Raw genomic sequence first — 15,477 nt, forward strand, 5'->3', positions numbered from 1 at the left:
ATGGACCCAACTGGCCCTTGTTATCCTGTAGTTTGTTTATTTTAGCCAATGATGGTTACTCTCCTTTAGACACCTCCAGAGCTTGAATGGAAAGTGCCTGCGTGTGCTTGCTCTCATCTTCTGCCTGTCCTCTTCCCTCACCAGGATACCCACCCCTTTCTTTACCACTTTCCATGCAGGCCAACCTTTCTGAGGCTCTTGGTTGAACAGGTTTGTTTCTGGCTTTCTCCCACAGGAGCACCCCAAGGTTAGGTTTGGCTATGCAGAAGGCTCTTCCCGGATCAGCTAATCAGAAACATGAATAACTTCAGACAGCGCAGCAGCCATGCCATGAACTTGAACCAAACGTCTGGGAGTCAAATCATAATGGTCCTGCTTGGAAGAACTGTGACCTTGGGGGAGTTACTGACTGTTTGGGCCTGTCCCTCACCATGCCTGCCGATGGAGGGTATCAGTTTTTTGTAGACATTGAAGAGTAATATTAACATATCTAAACCACACAGACAAGCACCTTCTGCACAGCCAGCACCTGCCCTCTGTGTTGTTTCATTGTTTGAAAACACTATGGTATTCATTCTCTCCTCCACCCCCACCCCCCCCCCCCCGCCCCATTCCTTTTTCTCTCTCTTTCCCTCCACTCCCCCCCCCCAATACCATAGCTAAAACCTATAGCTTCAATGACCCTAGACATGACCTCCACCACTGAGTTAACATTCCTAGCCTTCTTGTTACATTTGATTTTGAGACAAAGTCTCACAAAGATACCCATGCTGGTTTTGAACTTGTAATCCTCCTGCCTCAGGTTCTCCAGTAGCTCAGCTTACAGTCCTACTCCAGGAAAGGACAGTAATGTTGTGACTCTTTTTTTTTTCCCATGATACAAATGATAAGTTATATTTATACAGCAAATAAATATCACAAGTCAAGACAGACTCAAATCCAACCACCAGCCCTGAGACCGAAACAGCTGAGTGACAGCGGGGTGTTCATCGGGAAGGGCGTGTGGCCTGTGGCTTCATAATCAGTGTAGCGGGTAACAGGCACATGCGATGGATGGGCTGTGGAAGGAGGCACCTCCGTGGTTATTGGAGGGAGGCCTCAGTCACTTGTCTTCTGCAGCAGAATCACTGGCCCAGAATCGTGATTTTTGATTGACTCGGGGAGCAGAAAGGAGCAGAGAGGTCGCCAGGTAAATTCTAGCCCAGTTTTTTTCATCTGTACCAAGAACAGTGTCTGATGAATAACACTAAGTAGGTGCTTCTGATAAATGACAGCTTCTAATGAACTAAATGAAATTACCCTTAGGTAGAAAGTCCGGGCATGGAATTTAACAGTGAATACTAAGTAGCCCAAAGTTTACATTGTCTGTCCCATAAAAAGTGTGCAAGATTGCGGCTTATTCAAGGTTTGCTTTTTATCTTGTTTGTTCTTGTTTTCTTTATTTGCTGGAGAACTGGAGTTAGAGAACTCCCTCCATGACAGTGCTTGACTGTCAGATTCATTTGTGGAACAAATACTGAGTGTTTGTGATGGATTAAGCCCTGAGTGAGGCACTGGCTTTAAGGAATGAAACCTGGCTGGGGCTGGCCATTAGCCTCAGGGTGTGGGGATTCTGAGCAGGGAGACAAACAGTTAAACACATTCCCCAACAGCCCCTTTCTGCCCAACCCACCACCACCCACAAACTTGTAAGGCCAATGAAGGGACCCTGACAAATTCTTGAGAGGGTTTCTTACAAAGAGGGTGTGTGTGTCCAAACAGCCTTTACTGAGGCTAGAGTGAGCCAGGTGAACCAGGGGTGGGGAAGGGGACTAGGAGCTGCAGGTGAGGGAGCAGAGGTGAAAGTCAGAAGGGCCCAGGGACCTGGAGCTATTTGATCTGTCAAGCATAGAATGGGTATGTGCACTGGCACGTATCTGCTACTGGGAATAGAAAACCAAGAGAATTTTCTAGAAGCACTGTTAAAAGTGTTGTGTATATTCATGTGTAATTAATTCAAAATAAAATAACGTTGTTAGCCAACCCTTGCATCCAGTTGGCATAGAAGTAGGCCTCAGAAGTAGCAGAGGAATCTACAAGGGGTGGTGAAGCTCCCCAAACTGTGAGATTCCTTAAACTTTAAAGGGCACTGAGCTTCAGTGTGAAAACTGTGTAGACACCACTGGGATTTTGAAGTGTGACTGCTGGGCTAAAGAGATGGTAGGGCAGTTAAGAGTACTTGCTGCTTTTTTTTTTTTTTTTTTTCCCCCAGAGGGTCTGAGTTCAGTTCCCAGCACAGAGATAGGGAGGCTCACAACTGCCTGTTAACTCCAGTTCCACAAGATCTGATGCTGTCTCCTGGCCTCCACAGGCACCAGACACACATGTAGTGTGTGTGTGTGTGTGTGTGTGTGTGTGTGTGTGTGTGTGTGTGTGTGTGTGTGTGTATGTGTGTGTGTATGCAGACCAAATACTCATATACTCAGTATAAAATAAAAACAAAAGTAGATAAATCTCAGATACCTCTTGACAGATGTAAGAGGCTTGGGTTATCATAATCCTCCAACAAGACTCACTTAGTCTCCACTTGCCCCATTTTTGTTTGTCCCTGACCGTGAATCATCACATGATTAATGAAACTATTGCTGCTGGGACATTGGGTTCAGGTTACCAGGACTTCGTATGATTTATGATCATTTTGTTTTTTGAGACGAAGAACTTCATTATAAGAATCTATTGAACTTGATATCAGAACGCACGCGCGCGCGCGCACACACACACACACACACACACACACACACACACACACACACACACTCCAATTCAGCTGCTGTTTGGTAGAAAATAAATGGTTTCACTACCAAGGATGCTTCCTTAGCAATTCTGGGTCCTCCTGGCACTGAAATGCAATAGCTTGCTGAGTACATCGCTTTGTAGCTAGAGAGCAGAAATAGGTGAGGTCACACAGTAGGTAAGGGGTACACCCACTCTCTCAACACTGTCCAAGTGACAGCTCTGAGGTTGCCTAACCTCTCTACACCTCAATGGCTTCATCTAAAATATTATACAAAAAGACTAGCTTGGGCCTGGAGCGATAGCTCAGTCTGTAAGGTGCCTGCTTGCCTTGCAGGCATAAGGACTCAAGTTTGGTTCCCAGATCTCACAGTTAAAAAGTGAGGTATGGTGGCACTTGCTTGTATTTCTACTACGCAAAGGCAGAGACAGATCCCTGAGGCCAGCCAGCCTAATCTAAACTAAGAATTCCATCATGATGAAAGATCCTCAGAGAGCAAGATGGATAATGCCTAAGAAACCACACCTGAGTTTGGCCTCTGACTTCCAAACACACACACACACACACACACACACACACACACACACACACACACACACACACACAAGCAGCTTTATTTGTGGGCTGCTTCAAGGACTGGGTATTTGTTTGATAACAGTACACAAACAAATATTACTTATGTCACTAAACAAAAAATAGGGGAGAAGATAAAATATAATGTTCTCATTAGAAATTTGTATCAAAAGAAATCATGTGGAGGGGGAAAAAGAGAAAGAAAATCTGTTACAGAGTTATATAAACTGCACTGGCACTGGAAATTGCCCCAGTGACTAACAATGAAATAACAATCCCCCCCTCAAAGTGTGATATTTCAAGGACATTTTAAAAGAGAATTCCTAGCATTTAAAAAAAAAGATAATAGAACATCTTACACCTGTCAGAATGGCTAAGATAAAAAAACACTGAAGACAGCTTATGATGGAAAGGATGTGGAATAAGGGAAACACTCTTCCACTGTTGGTGGGAGTACAAACTTGTACAGCCACTTTGGAAATCAGTATGTCGGTTTCTCAGAAAATTAGGAATCAATCTTCCTCAAGGTCCAGCTATACCACTCTTGGGCATATACCCAAGGAATGCTCAATCATACCAGAAGGACATATGCTCAGCTATGTTCATAGCAGCACTATTTGTAATAGCCAGAACCTGGAAACAACCTAGATGCCCCTAAACTGAAGAATGGATAAAGAAAATGTGGTGCATATACACCATGGAGTACTACTCAGCAGTAAAAGAATAATGGCATCATGAAATTTGCAGGCAAATGGAGGGAACTGGAAAATATCATCCTGAGTGAAGTAACCCAGATTCAGAAAGACAAACATGGTATGTACTCACTCAAAGTGGATACTAGATGTAAAGCAAAGGATAACCAGACTACAACCCACAGTTCCAGAGAAGCTAGCTAACAAGGAAGACCCTAAGAGGGACACATGGATCATCCTGAGAAGGGAAAATGGATAGATCTCCATATAAACTGGAGATGAGGGTAGGCAATGGAGGGTAGGGGATGGGGGATGAGAACATAAGAGAACGGGATGGTCGAGCTGGAAGAGGGATGGAGTGGGAGAGCAGTGAAAGAGACATCATGATAGAGGGAGACATCGTGGGGATCTGGTGAAACCGGGTGCTAGGGAAGTTCCCAGGAATCCACAAGGATGATCCCAGCTTAGACTACTAGCAATAGTGGAGAGAGTGCCTGAACTGGTTTACCTCAGTAATCAGATCAGTGATTACCCTAACTGTCATCATAGATCCTTCATCCAGTAACTGATGGAAACAGATGCAGAGATCCATAGCCAAGCACCAGACCAAGCTCTAGGAATCCATTCAAAGAGAGAGAAGAGGGACTCTATTGAGCAAGGGGCATTAAGATCATGATGGAGAAACCTACAGAGACGATCAAACCAAACTAGTGGGAACTCAGGAACTTTAGACCAACAGCTGTGGAGCCTCCACGGGACTGGACTAGGCCCTCTGCATAAGCGAGACTGTTTTGTAGCTTGATCTATTCCAGGGGGCCACTGGCAGTAGGATCAGGATCCATCCTTGGTACATGAGCTGGCCTTTTGGAGCCCACTACCGATGGTGGGACACCTTGCACAGCCCTGATGCATGGGGAGGGGCTTGGACCTGCCTGTACTGAATATGCCAGACTTTGCTTATTCCCCATGAGAGGCCTTACCTTGTTGGAGGAGGGAATGGAGGGTGAGTTGTGTGGGGGGAGGGGGGAGGCTAGAGGGGCAGGAGGAGGGAACAGAGGGTGATCTGTGGCTCGTATGTAAAAATGAATAAAAAATTCCTTAATTAAAAAAAGATAATAGTGCTGGTTTTTCATGATGTATTTTGAATTTATTTTTAAATCATTATTTTCCCTTCAATCTTGTTGCTACAATTTGCTTATGTGTATTTGATGTCATGTCTTGCAATTACAACTCTGTTCCTAAAAATATATAACTATGTACCCCATTACATTCATTTCAATAGGGTGTGTTTAAGTGGATTGAAACTAACATTCCAAGTTGTTATAGCTCATAAATTAAAAGCTGTGTCCCATAGAATTGCTTTCATTAAAACTGATAGTGCTAGGTAGATAAGAAGGGACTGTGGGGGTAGTTTGCATAATGAAGTCTGTAATAATAATAATCGTTATTATATATAGAGAGATAACAGGAAATTTTTGATTGTTGGAATTATGAGTTCTGAAAATAAAAACTATGATTAACATTAACACAGAATTGTTGTCTTCCTAAAAAAAAATGCAAATTCCATTGCTTATCAACATCATAAATAAAATACCAGGACATTTCATCAGCAAAAGGTAAGAAAGAATGGAGTCCACACAGCCACATTTAGTATATGCATGTGTATGTACACATACATGCAGGTGCCCATCCATTCAAGAATGAAATGCATATATTTATTGTTCTGTTTTCACAGAACATCAACAACTCTTCAGGTAAGGTCCTTTAGCACATGTACCACAGGTACCTAAGGCCAGCACCTAAACTCCAAGACAACATGATCAACTGCACACAGGTTGCAAATTCCCATCTGATGCAACACTTCTGTCTGCCCTTGATGCATGGAAAATCATATGCATGTAAAATACATCTGCTGGTGCAACTGACTGTTTGGATGGTTTTCCCTCCTGCTTTCTTCATTTCTGGCCCTGTGAGATCTGGGGAAGGCACAGTGAGCCAGGGTACCAGAGGAGACCCAGGGCAGACCTCTAGGAACACCAGAGAGAACATCAGGTCTTTCAGAGTCATCAGTTAGCACATGTGGTTTGAGATGGGGTTGAAAGTGGATAGAGTGTCTATGGGGGAGACAATATTTTCTGGAGGGACAATAAAGCAGAGGGCTCTGATCCTTGCACTCTCTGACCCCTGCAGGTTCCCCAAGGACCATCCATGGCTGTGCCATTTTCCCTGGAGTCAGCCTACAGGAAGGACATCTGCATTAGGTGTTTTTGAGATCTTCTCTCCACCTGGGTAAGATGCCCCACCCTCCTTCTCAGTTGATCCATCCTCAGAACTGCCCCTTATCTCCAGGAAGCATGACTTCATACCACTGTACACCCTTCTTGTTCTGGTGCACACACCAGCTCCAACTGCATACCTTGAGAATCCTTTAATGGAAGAGTCACACCCACAAGATTGGAAGTTACACATTCTAGAAGGGCAAGGACGGCACCTTTCAAACAGCCAATCAACCTACTGAGGTCTATGTCACTGAACAATGGGGAAAACAATGAAAGGACAGAATTGATGATGTTAACAAGATTGTGGAGATTCTTGGATTAGGAAGAACTTTTGGCACCCTATCACTCTGTAGAAAGGTCATAGGTATGTTGTTATGACAACCACTACAACAAAAAGCCATGATGGTGTTGGTAGCTTCACATTTACAGTGTGCTGGCAATGCTGAGTAGTTCTTCTAATAGCACCCTACAGGTAGGCAGTGCCGCTGAGTAAGACTCGGTAGTTGAGAAACCATTTGAGAAGAAAGAGAGAGACAGAAACAGAGACAGAGAGGAAGATAAGTAACACACCCAAGGCCACCCAGCTAGCATGACAAAGCCAGAATTTTCACTAGCCATTGACTACTAAATTCTAGCATGGAACCGCAATAATTTATAGCTCTCTACCATGCTCTAATTTTCCCTGGAATTAAAGCTGACTCATCTCCCGACATTCCATTTGGGTAAATAAAGCCATTGGCACTCAATGGCAAGGGAAGCCAAGAGGTTAATCAACAGCCTGTGTTTGCCATAAAAGGGAAATGTTGATTATCAGCAGAAAAAAATCAATATGGCTTCAAACTGTTGTAAATTAAAAACAGATCACAGCCTCCCTACAAAAATATGACTGCACTTCAGCATAAAGTCATTTAAAAATAACTATTTCCAGACGCCATGCAGGTTATGAACCAGTTTCACATGATTGGTATAAATTTTAAAGAAAGCTGTTATCAGAAATACAAGGTTGAAAAAAAAATCATTTTAGACCAAAACCACAAGAAATTTTCAAAGGTTAAAAGAAAATAATAATAACTTAATCAAAAAACAAATGTTGAAGGTAAAAACAATCGGTTCAAGACCAAACTGTGAAAAGGAAGTTCTCAATTCCAGCACACAGGGGAAATCAAGGGTCCAAGAACGCATGCAAGAAATGAGGATTGGTTTATTTTGTAAACTAAAGTCAGAAACCAGGTGGATGCCAAAAACATTATTGTTTTCATAGCCTGGCATGTTATGGACTCTGCCGGTTCTGTTCACCAAACGTGCCAATCTACACTACGTTTAGAGAGACTCAGATTCTACATTCAACACTGTTATTGCCACATGGAGAGTAAGTATGAAAAATAGTTTGGGGGTCTGATTTAGACATGGGAAAGAAGAAAAATCAGCTACATGCAGAGGAAAAGCTTTGTGTGTTTACTGGTCCCCATGGAAGGGAAATGTGCTCATGAGAAGAGCTGAGAGTCCTCCAGGTTTTAACTTTTCTAAGAACAAGTTCTAATAGGACTCCAGGCTTCCCATGTGTGGTGCTGCTGAGTAAACACGTGAATGCCTCCTCTGTGATTTCCTCATCACCGTCTTCTAGAAGATACTCGCCAGGGAACGATTAATGCCATTCAAAGAACAATACTCTTTCCTGCAGCATGCTTGATGGTGTCTTAATTGACTAGATATGTAGACACTGCATAATTTGAATTCATTAGCATACTGATGTTAGTCTATGCCGAGAATAGAGTACAACCATCTGCTATATAAAGCACTTAAAAAAATAAACCAGAAAATACTGATATTTAAGGTAGAAATGGCTGCAAAATAATAGAATTTTTTCCCCCAAATCCACACATACATCTTGAAAAAAAAAACAAAAAACAAAAAACAAAAGCAAGTTACTCACATTAATCATTGGCTGATACCATATGATACACAGCCACATGCCTGGTTTAAAAACCTCAAGCTGCCCAAACTAGACCTTGCTGAGGCAAGCATAGTGGTGCATGCCTGTACTCTCCGCACTTGAGAAGGGGAGTCAGTAGAATGGGGAGCTCAAAGTCAGCTTCTGGTGCATAGTGAGCTCAAGGCCAAGGCCGGACTGGGCTACATGAGACCTCATCTCAAAAAAAGAAAAGAAAAGAAGAAAAAAATCTAAACCTTTCTCCTGAGGAACTGAAGGCAGTGAATGGCTTCCTCCTGAGACAGAAAGAAAGCCTGTCCATTTCCCACAGGCTCTTCTGAGCCTCCCTATATGCATCCAGATAGCCTTGTTTTTACCTCTTGCTTGCTCTTAGAATCTGAATTTAGGATTTTCAATAGAAATGACAAGAAGAAACTAGGATAAACAGAAGTTCGGGGGATAGCAGGAAGCCCAGGGGCAATCGCACATTCCAAGGAGACTCAGGGCTTCCAGAAGGCAGCAGCCAAGTCAGAAAACCCAAAGGCTGAGAGCAGCCTGTCAGCTTTGCACCAGCGAGGAGGCGCTAACTTCAGCAACAGCTTTCTGGAGGTAATGAACTGGGTGACAGTTCCATAGCCTCTATTCCCACAAGTCTTTGTGGTGGGGGCTGTCAGCGCACTGCAGGATTTTAACATGTACCCGCTACAGACCATGCTCAACTCACACTGCATCCAGAATCACCCTGGAAGTCAGAGGCATCATGTTCTGGTTTAGGTGCCCCAGACTATAAAAAAAGTTGGGAATGTTAGCTGGGTACTAAGCATAAATGTGTTCACTGCTCTCTGTTCCTGACTGTAGTTGTGATGTGACCAGCTGCTTTAGGATACTGCCATTATGATTTCCCTGAAGTGATGGCTCTAACTGGGAACAGTAAGTTAAAATAAGCCCTTGGTCCCCTCAGCTGCTTATCCTCGGGATACTTTGTCACAGTGGCAGAAATTAAACGAGGGCGTTAGCGCAATCTTCCTGATTTCCAGTCATTTCAACCATGGAATGGAGAAGAAAATACCACACACTCAGAGCGCCATCTGGATCTGAAGGTAGGACAAGGCTGAGGTGTCAGGTACAGTGCCTGGCTTTTAACCTAGCCCTCAACATATGCCCATAGGTGTGAGTCAGTGTACAAGGTGATGTGGTGACTGCCACAGTGGCCATCATTAGGAATAAAAGCAATGATAACCATTAGAACTACAACTGGACTGTCCCTCATTAATTATCCTCTGTAACTTCAGATAGATTTGTTCTCTGCAACCTAGAATTCTATATGGATCCACCTTAAATATGAGAGTGACTTGTCTCAACACCTGGTCTGGGACCTCTCTATTTAAAACAAGCAAAAATATTTCTAGTGCAGAGAAGTACTTGGTGTGAAACTATTTAGCATGAATCAGTGCCCACAGCCAGATCTCCCAAATGGTAGGATTAAAGACTGGGATCTCAGGCCCTGCATACTTGACATTCTATCCCCGTGAGTGGGGGTGGGGGGTGGGGTACAACTTGGATGTAACTGGTTCTAAAGCTTTAGTCATTGTGGTGTTCTGTCCTTGTTTTCATAGTGGAGTTTATAGGTCTGGGGTTTGTGAGTTTTGTCCATCTGTTCGGCTGGTTAGTGCTATCCACAGAGCTGGCTGTGTGTATGTGACTGACAGAGTGCTTCTGGGAGGGATTAGGATGTAGGTCAGTAGACTGAATGAAGAAGGCCCATCCTCAGCTTTGTGGTAGGTACCATCCAACCCACAGAGGGCCCAGGTAGAAGAAAAAGTAGAGGAAAGAAGTGACTTATTCTCTCCTTTCTGGGACATCCATCTTCTGTTGTCAGACATCAGAATTCCAGATTCTCAGACCTGTGGAGCCAGGGACTGACATCAGCAGCATCCCAAGTTCTCAGGCCTTCAGGTTTGACCTAGAGTGATGATGCCTAATTCTTGACTTATATGGTCTTCAAGGTCAGTAAATGATGTCAGATTTCTGTTTCTCCAGTTTGTTGTGGGCACATTGTAGGGCCACTTGGCCTCTATAATTATGTAATCCAATCCCCATAATAAGCTATCTATCAAGTTCTATATCTATCATCTCTCTCTGTATATCACCTATCATCTATCTACCATTCATTTACATATATATATATATCTATATCTACTACCTTTCTATCATCTATTTACTAACACTTATCATTATCTCTATCATCCACCCTTTCTATCATCTATCTTTTTTATCTATTTACTATCTATCATCTATTTACCCATCTTTCTATCATCTCTTTTTATCATCTTTTTGCCTATCACCTATATTATCATCTACTATCTATCTATCTATCTATCTATCTATCATCTATCTATCTATCTATCTATCTATCTATCTATCTATCTATCTATCTATGATGGTAAATGTTGATATTCTACTTGACTAGATTGATAAGTACCTCAGAGATTATTAAAACTCTCTCCTGAGTGTATCTATAAGGATGTTTCTAGAGAAAATGAGGAAGAATGACCTGCCCTGACTGTAGATAGAATCATCCAATGGGCTGGAGGCTCAGATACAATGAGATGGGGGAAAAAAAAAGAAAAAGAAAAAGCATACAATGATGACACTGTATGACTCTCTTTGTCTCTTTCTCTGTCGTGTGTATTTGTGCTCATGTGCATGCACAAGCATGTGCATGTGTGTGCATGTGTCACTACCCACTACCACACCTCCTTCTGGTATAACCTTCATGAAATGTTTCCACCACTATGGTACTGTACTGGAATATGTGAACAAAGTGGCCACCAATGAAAACCTCTGAAGCCATGAGTCAAAATAGATTCTTCTTCCTTTAAGATGTTTACACCAGGCATTTGGTCCCAGCATCATTGTGACTGTCAATCTCTCTACCTGTACACCTAGTCTACTGTTTTGTTTGTTTGGAGAGTCCTGACTGACAGGCTCTGTCTCCCTCTACAACAGTTACAAAGACACAGGAATAGAAAGAATTTAGTTATGTAATGAGATTTTGAAGTTCTTAAGTTCCTTGTTTCAAAATCCCACCCAGTTTGCTTCCTACCTGAAGGAAGGAATAGTCCACTGGTTGGTGTTCACCCCTTCTTCCTCTGATTGCTCTGGTCCTCCCCTGCATCAATATCCTGGGAGTCCTGGGAGTGCCCTCTTTACACAGATATTCTAACACAAATCTGAGTGTGACTAGGCTCACTAGAGCGTGGGAGGCAGAGAGCTGAGCCCACTTTCCAGTGAGGGCTGAGGACAGCTGGGATTACAACTTTGACAGCAGAGTTTAAGTTCTAGATCAAAGCATAACATAAGTAACATTAAAAATCAGCTTTATATAGAAGTTATGTACATGATTTCCCCTCCCTTAATATCCAAACCAATATTTGATCAACATGGATAATCAATCTAAAGACTAACAGTAGAAAATACCCTTTTGGAAAACAAACAAGAATATGGCTGGATTAGCACTCTTTGATGCACCCCCCCCCCAAATTTTAGCTTTCCAGTCCTTTGTCCTCTATCTCTGTACTTTTATGAGTGCCTGGAGACCAAGAACTCTAGCTGTAATGATGTCCTGCTTGGTTTTTTGTCAACCTGCCACCAGCTATCGTCATCAAGATAGAGAAACATCAATTAAGGAAAATCCCTCTCTCAGACTGACCTGTAGGCAAGTTTGTGTGGCATTTTCACAATTAGTGACTAATACAGGAGGGGCCAGCTTACTGTGAATGATGCTACTCCCAGGCAGATGACTCTGAGTTGTATAAGAAATGGCTGAGCAAGCCATGGGAAGCAAGCCAGTAAGCATCACTCATCCATGGTCTCTGCATTAGTTCTTGCCCTGTCTTCCTTCATGCTAGACTGTGATCTGATTACGTAAGCTGAAATAAACTCTTTGCTCTCCAGATTGCTTTTGTTACAGTGGGCTTTATCACAGCAATAGAAACCCTAATTAAGACATGTGAGATACTGTGAATTTTTCACATCTGCAACCTGATTCCTCATGGAAAGCACCCACAACATAGATTTAGGGTATCCATCAAAAAACATGAAGCAAATCCTGGGACAACAATCATTTGGGATGTTATTAATAATACCATAATCATTAAGTTATCATATATAGTAGCTTCTATATGAGCTGTTTATTATGTGCCAAATGTGGTTTAAATTTTATACACACAATTCGATTCCATAGTCACTATAACTGTGAGATAGATCATAATACTGCTAACCTCATAAGTAAGCCAAGCAATGCCCAAAGAGATCAATCTGTTTATCTAAAGGCATATAGATGGTGACAGGAAGAACAAGATCTTATCATTAACAGAGTCTTAACAGTGCTGCAGAGATAGCTTAACAGTTAAGAGCACTTTCTGCTCTCCCAGAGGACCAGATTCATTTTCAGCACCCAATATGGTGGCTCACAGCTGTATATAACTCCTGTTCCCAGAGATCTGACGCCCTTTTCTGACCTCTATGGGCACTGTATACATATGTTGCACACACATTCATGCCAGCAAATGCTGACACACATAAAATAAAAAATAAATCTTACAGAAAGGGTATTAGCACCATTAAGAGGCAGACTGATAAATCTAAGTCAAGAGATACGTTTTAAATTCCCAAGCTAGTTATTATTAATGACAACCAGCATCCAAGCAGCATGCTTTGAGCCATCTCATTTAACCCATGAGTTTAGATAGGGGGCCATATAAAGGGTTAAACCATTTCCTTAGGGATGAGGAGATAGTTCAGTAGTTGAAGTATTTGGTCCTTAAGCCTTGAAGCAGGAGGCTGGGGATCGCCAGAGTAAGAAGGCTGGCAAGACTAGAAATATCGGTAAGGAGGGGATTTGATTGAGAGACCTTGCCTCAATAAATAAGGCAGAAAGGTGATTGAGAATGATTCCTAACATCCATCTTGGGCCGCCACATGGATGTTCCTGTGCATGCATATGCACACAAACACACAGACACACACACACCTATGCACCCTCCAAACATACGTATACATGCATGCAACACACACACACACACACACACACACACACACATACACACACACACACACACACCACCTGGGAAAAGAAAAAAAATGCCAATATTATAATTCTATGAAGTGGGAGAGCCAAGGCTTAAATTCAAGACTGCCAATCTTCAGAGCCCATGCTTCCAAGCCAGGCCACAACACTAATGCTGGATACATGAGACTGGGAAAGGGAGATACAAGGCTTAGGGATATTTGGGTTCTTTTTGGAACATAGCCTGCTAGCATGTGAGTCAGAGCCTCTGAAATACATCTAAATAGCCTGCGTGTCTCAGCCAGTTTCTTTTCTATTAATGGAAACAGAGCCATCCCTTCCTTATTTAACATACAGGAGCCCGTGTATACATCCGAGCTACCTAGAAAAGTCAGGTGCAGCCCTGAATCACAGTATGTGCAGTCTGGGAGGAGAGACTGATAGCAACCAGAGGGCTCCACAATCAAGTGTGAGGTGCATACCTAGGAGGAAGGGTCTTGATGCTGTGAAAGCAAATGCAGAGGGACCTGGGGAATGGAGAGGTGGACCACTGGTGGAGAGCACCTGCTGTCTTTCAGAGGACCACATCAGGCTGCTCACAAACACCTGGAACTCCAGGGCCTCTCTGCAGGCACCAACCCACATGCCCTACACCCCACCCCAGTGTCTCTCTCTCATACATTTTGCACATAAATAAAAATTTTAAAAAGAAAAACAAAGGGACTTAAAGGAATTTAAGCTTGGGGAGATGGCTGGATTGAAAAAGAAAAGGTTTTAAGAGGTACCTTAGAACCACTACATTTGGACGACACTTTCTTTAGAGTATGTGTGGCCTCTGAAAATTCTCTAGACACCAGCTGTTGCTTCTTCATTTGATACAAGGTCCAACATAGTTCATCTAGACTCAACCTCAGTCTGTAGCTGAGGCTGGCTTTGATTTCCTCAACTATTTGCCTCTACCGAGTGCTGGGATTGCAGGAGTCCTTCATGAGGCCTGCTTTTATGTAGTGCTAAGGATGATCACAGGGCTTCTTGCAAGTTAGGCAATGCTGCAAACAGACACAGTCGCAAACCCACACACTGGTGCTTACAACCCAAAGCTTTGACTTTTAAATATGCATTTGTTTCCTATTGGAAGAGGGGTGTAGAGAGATGTGAGTGAATGGATCAAGAGTTCAAGTTGACTTCTGTATTCCTGCTAAAGCAATCACAAAACTCCATGAGATAACAAATGCTTGTAACCAAAGGGAAAGTGGACCTTCTCAGGACACCAAGAAAATGGATCTGGGGGGATAACTTCTTGGGGTCACGAAAAAATCTAGTTTGGGAGAAATGCATTAAATTACATCATATTCTCTTACCACATGGACCTGGGACTATCTTTTCCTATAAATTAGCAAAGAACTAATGACAGGAATATAATTATAAGGAAAGATAAAATAGAAAACTTAATGTAAACTGTGTGGCTAAATATTGTTTCAAATACAATCTGGAGGAGCTGGAGAGACAGTTCAGCAGTTAAGAGCACTTGCTGCTCTTTCAGGGGACCCAAGTTCTGTTCCTAGCACCCATGTGGAGTAGCTCACAGCTGCCTTTAACTCTAGCTCCAGGGCATCTAACTCCTTCTTCTGACGTTATCAGTTACCTGCATTCACACACACACACACACACACACACACACACACACACACACACACACTAATAAAAACTTTAAAAATATAATCTCAAATCCATGATGACTGTGGAGTTAGTAAGATTGGAGTCTTTTTTTTTTTTTATTTCCTATTTATGTCATGAGAGCTTCTCATTTTCCAAAGGCCAACCAAGGCCATCCTATCTGCTTGTTCAGATGCATTTTGCACAGAGCCTGTGCTATGTCCCTTCACATCAATGTGAAGGATCCATGCCAAGGTCTGAGGATGCAAAGGTTATTGGAGTCAGTTTCTCCTATAGGAGTTCCCTGTCTGATGTGTGGAAATAGCCATAGGAGGTCTTACCTCAGCTTTGAAGTAGCAGAGAAGACAGCCTGAAAAGGAGGAAGATATTCGAACAGTGCCTTCATGAGAGAGGAAGACCAGAGGCTAGCGGGGGTGGGGGGTGGGCATGGGCACAAATGCTTTAGCACTGCTGTTAATTACCTTAGCCACTGGTGAGGAAAA

The 15,477-nt window shown here is 42.8% G+C and overlaps 1 protein-coding gene across 1 annotated transcript in view; it reads right to left on the reverse strand.

Annotated features, from left to right (window-relative positions):
- Adamts18 (ADAM metallopeptidase with thrombospondin type 1 motif 18) overlaps positions 1-15,477 on the reverse strand; it is a 144,980-nt gene that overhangs the window by 95,463 nt on the left and 34,040 nt on the right. The gene's annotated exons all lie outside the window — the stretch shown is intronic.

The sequence above is a fragment of the Peromyscus maniculatus genome, chromosome 5 (assembly GCF_049852395.1).
Source record: "Peromyscus maniculatus bairdii isolate BWxNUB_F1_BW_parent chromosome 5, HU_Pman_BW_mat_3.1, whole genome shotgun sequence".
Taxonomy (NCBI): domain Eukaryota; kingdom Metazoa; phylum Chordata; class Mammalia; order Rodentia; family Cricetidae; genus Peromyscus; species Peromyscus maniculatus.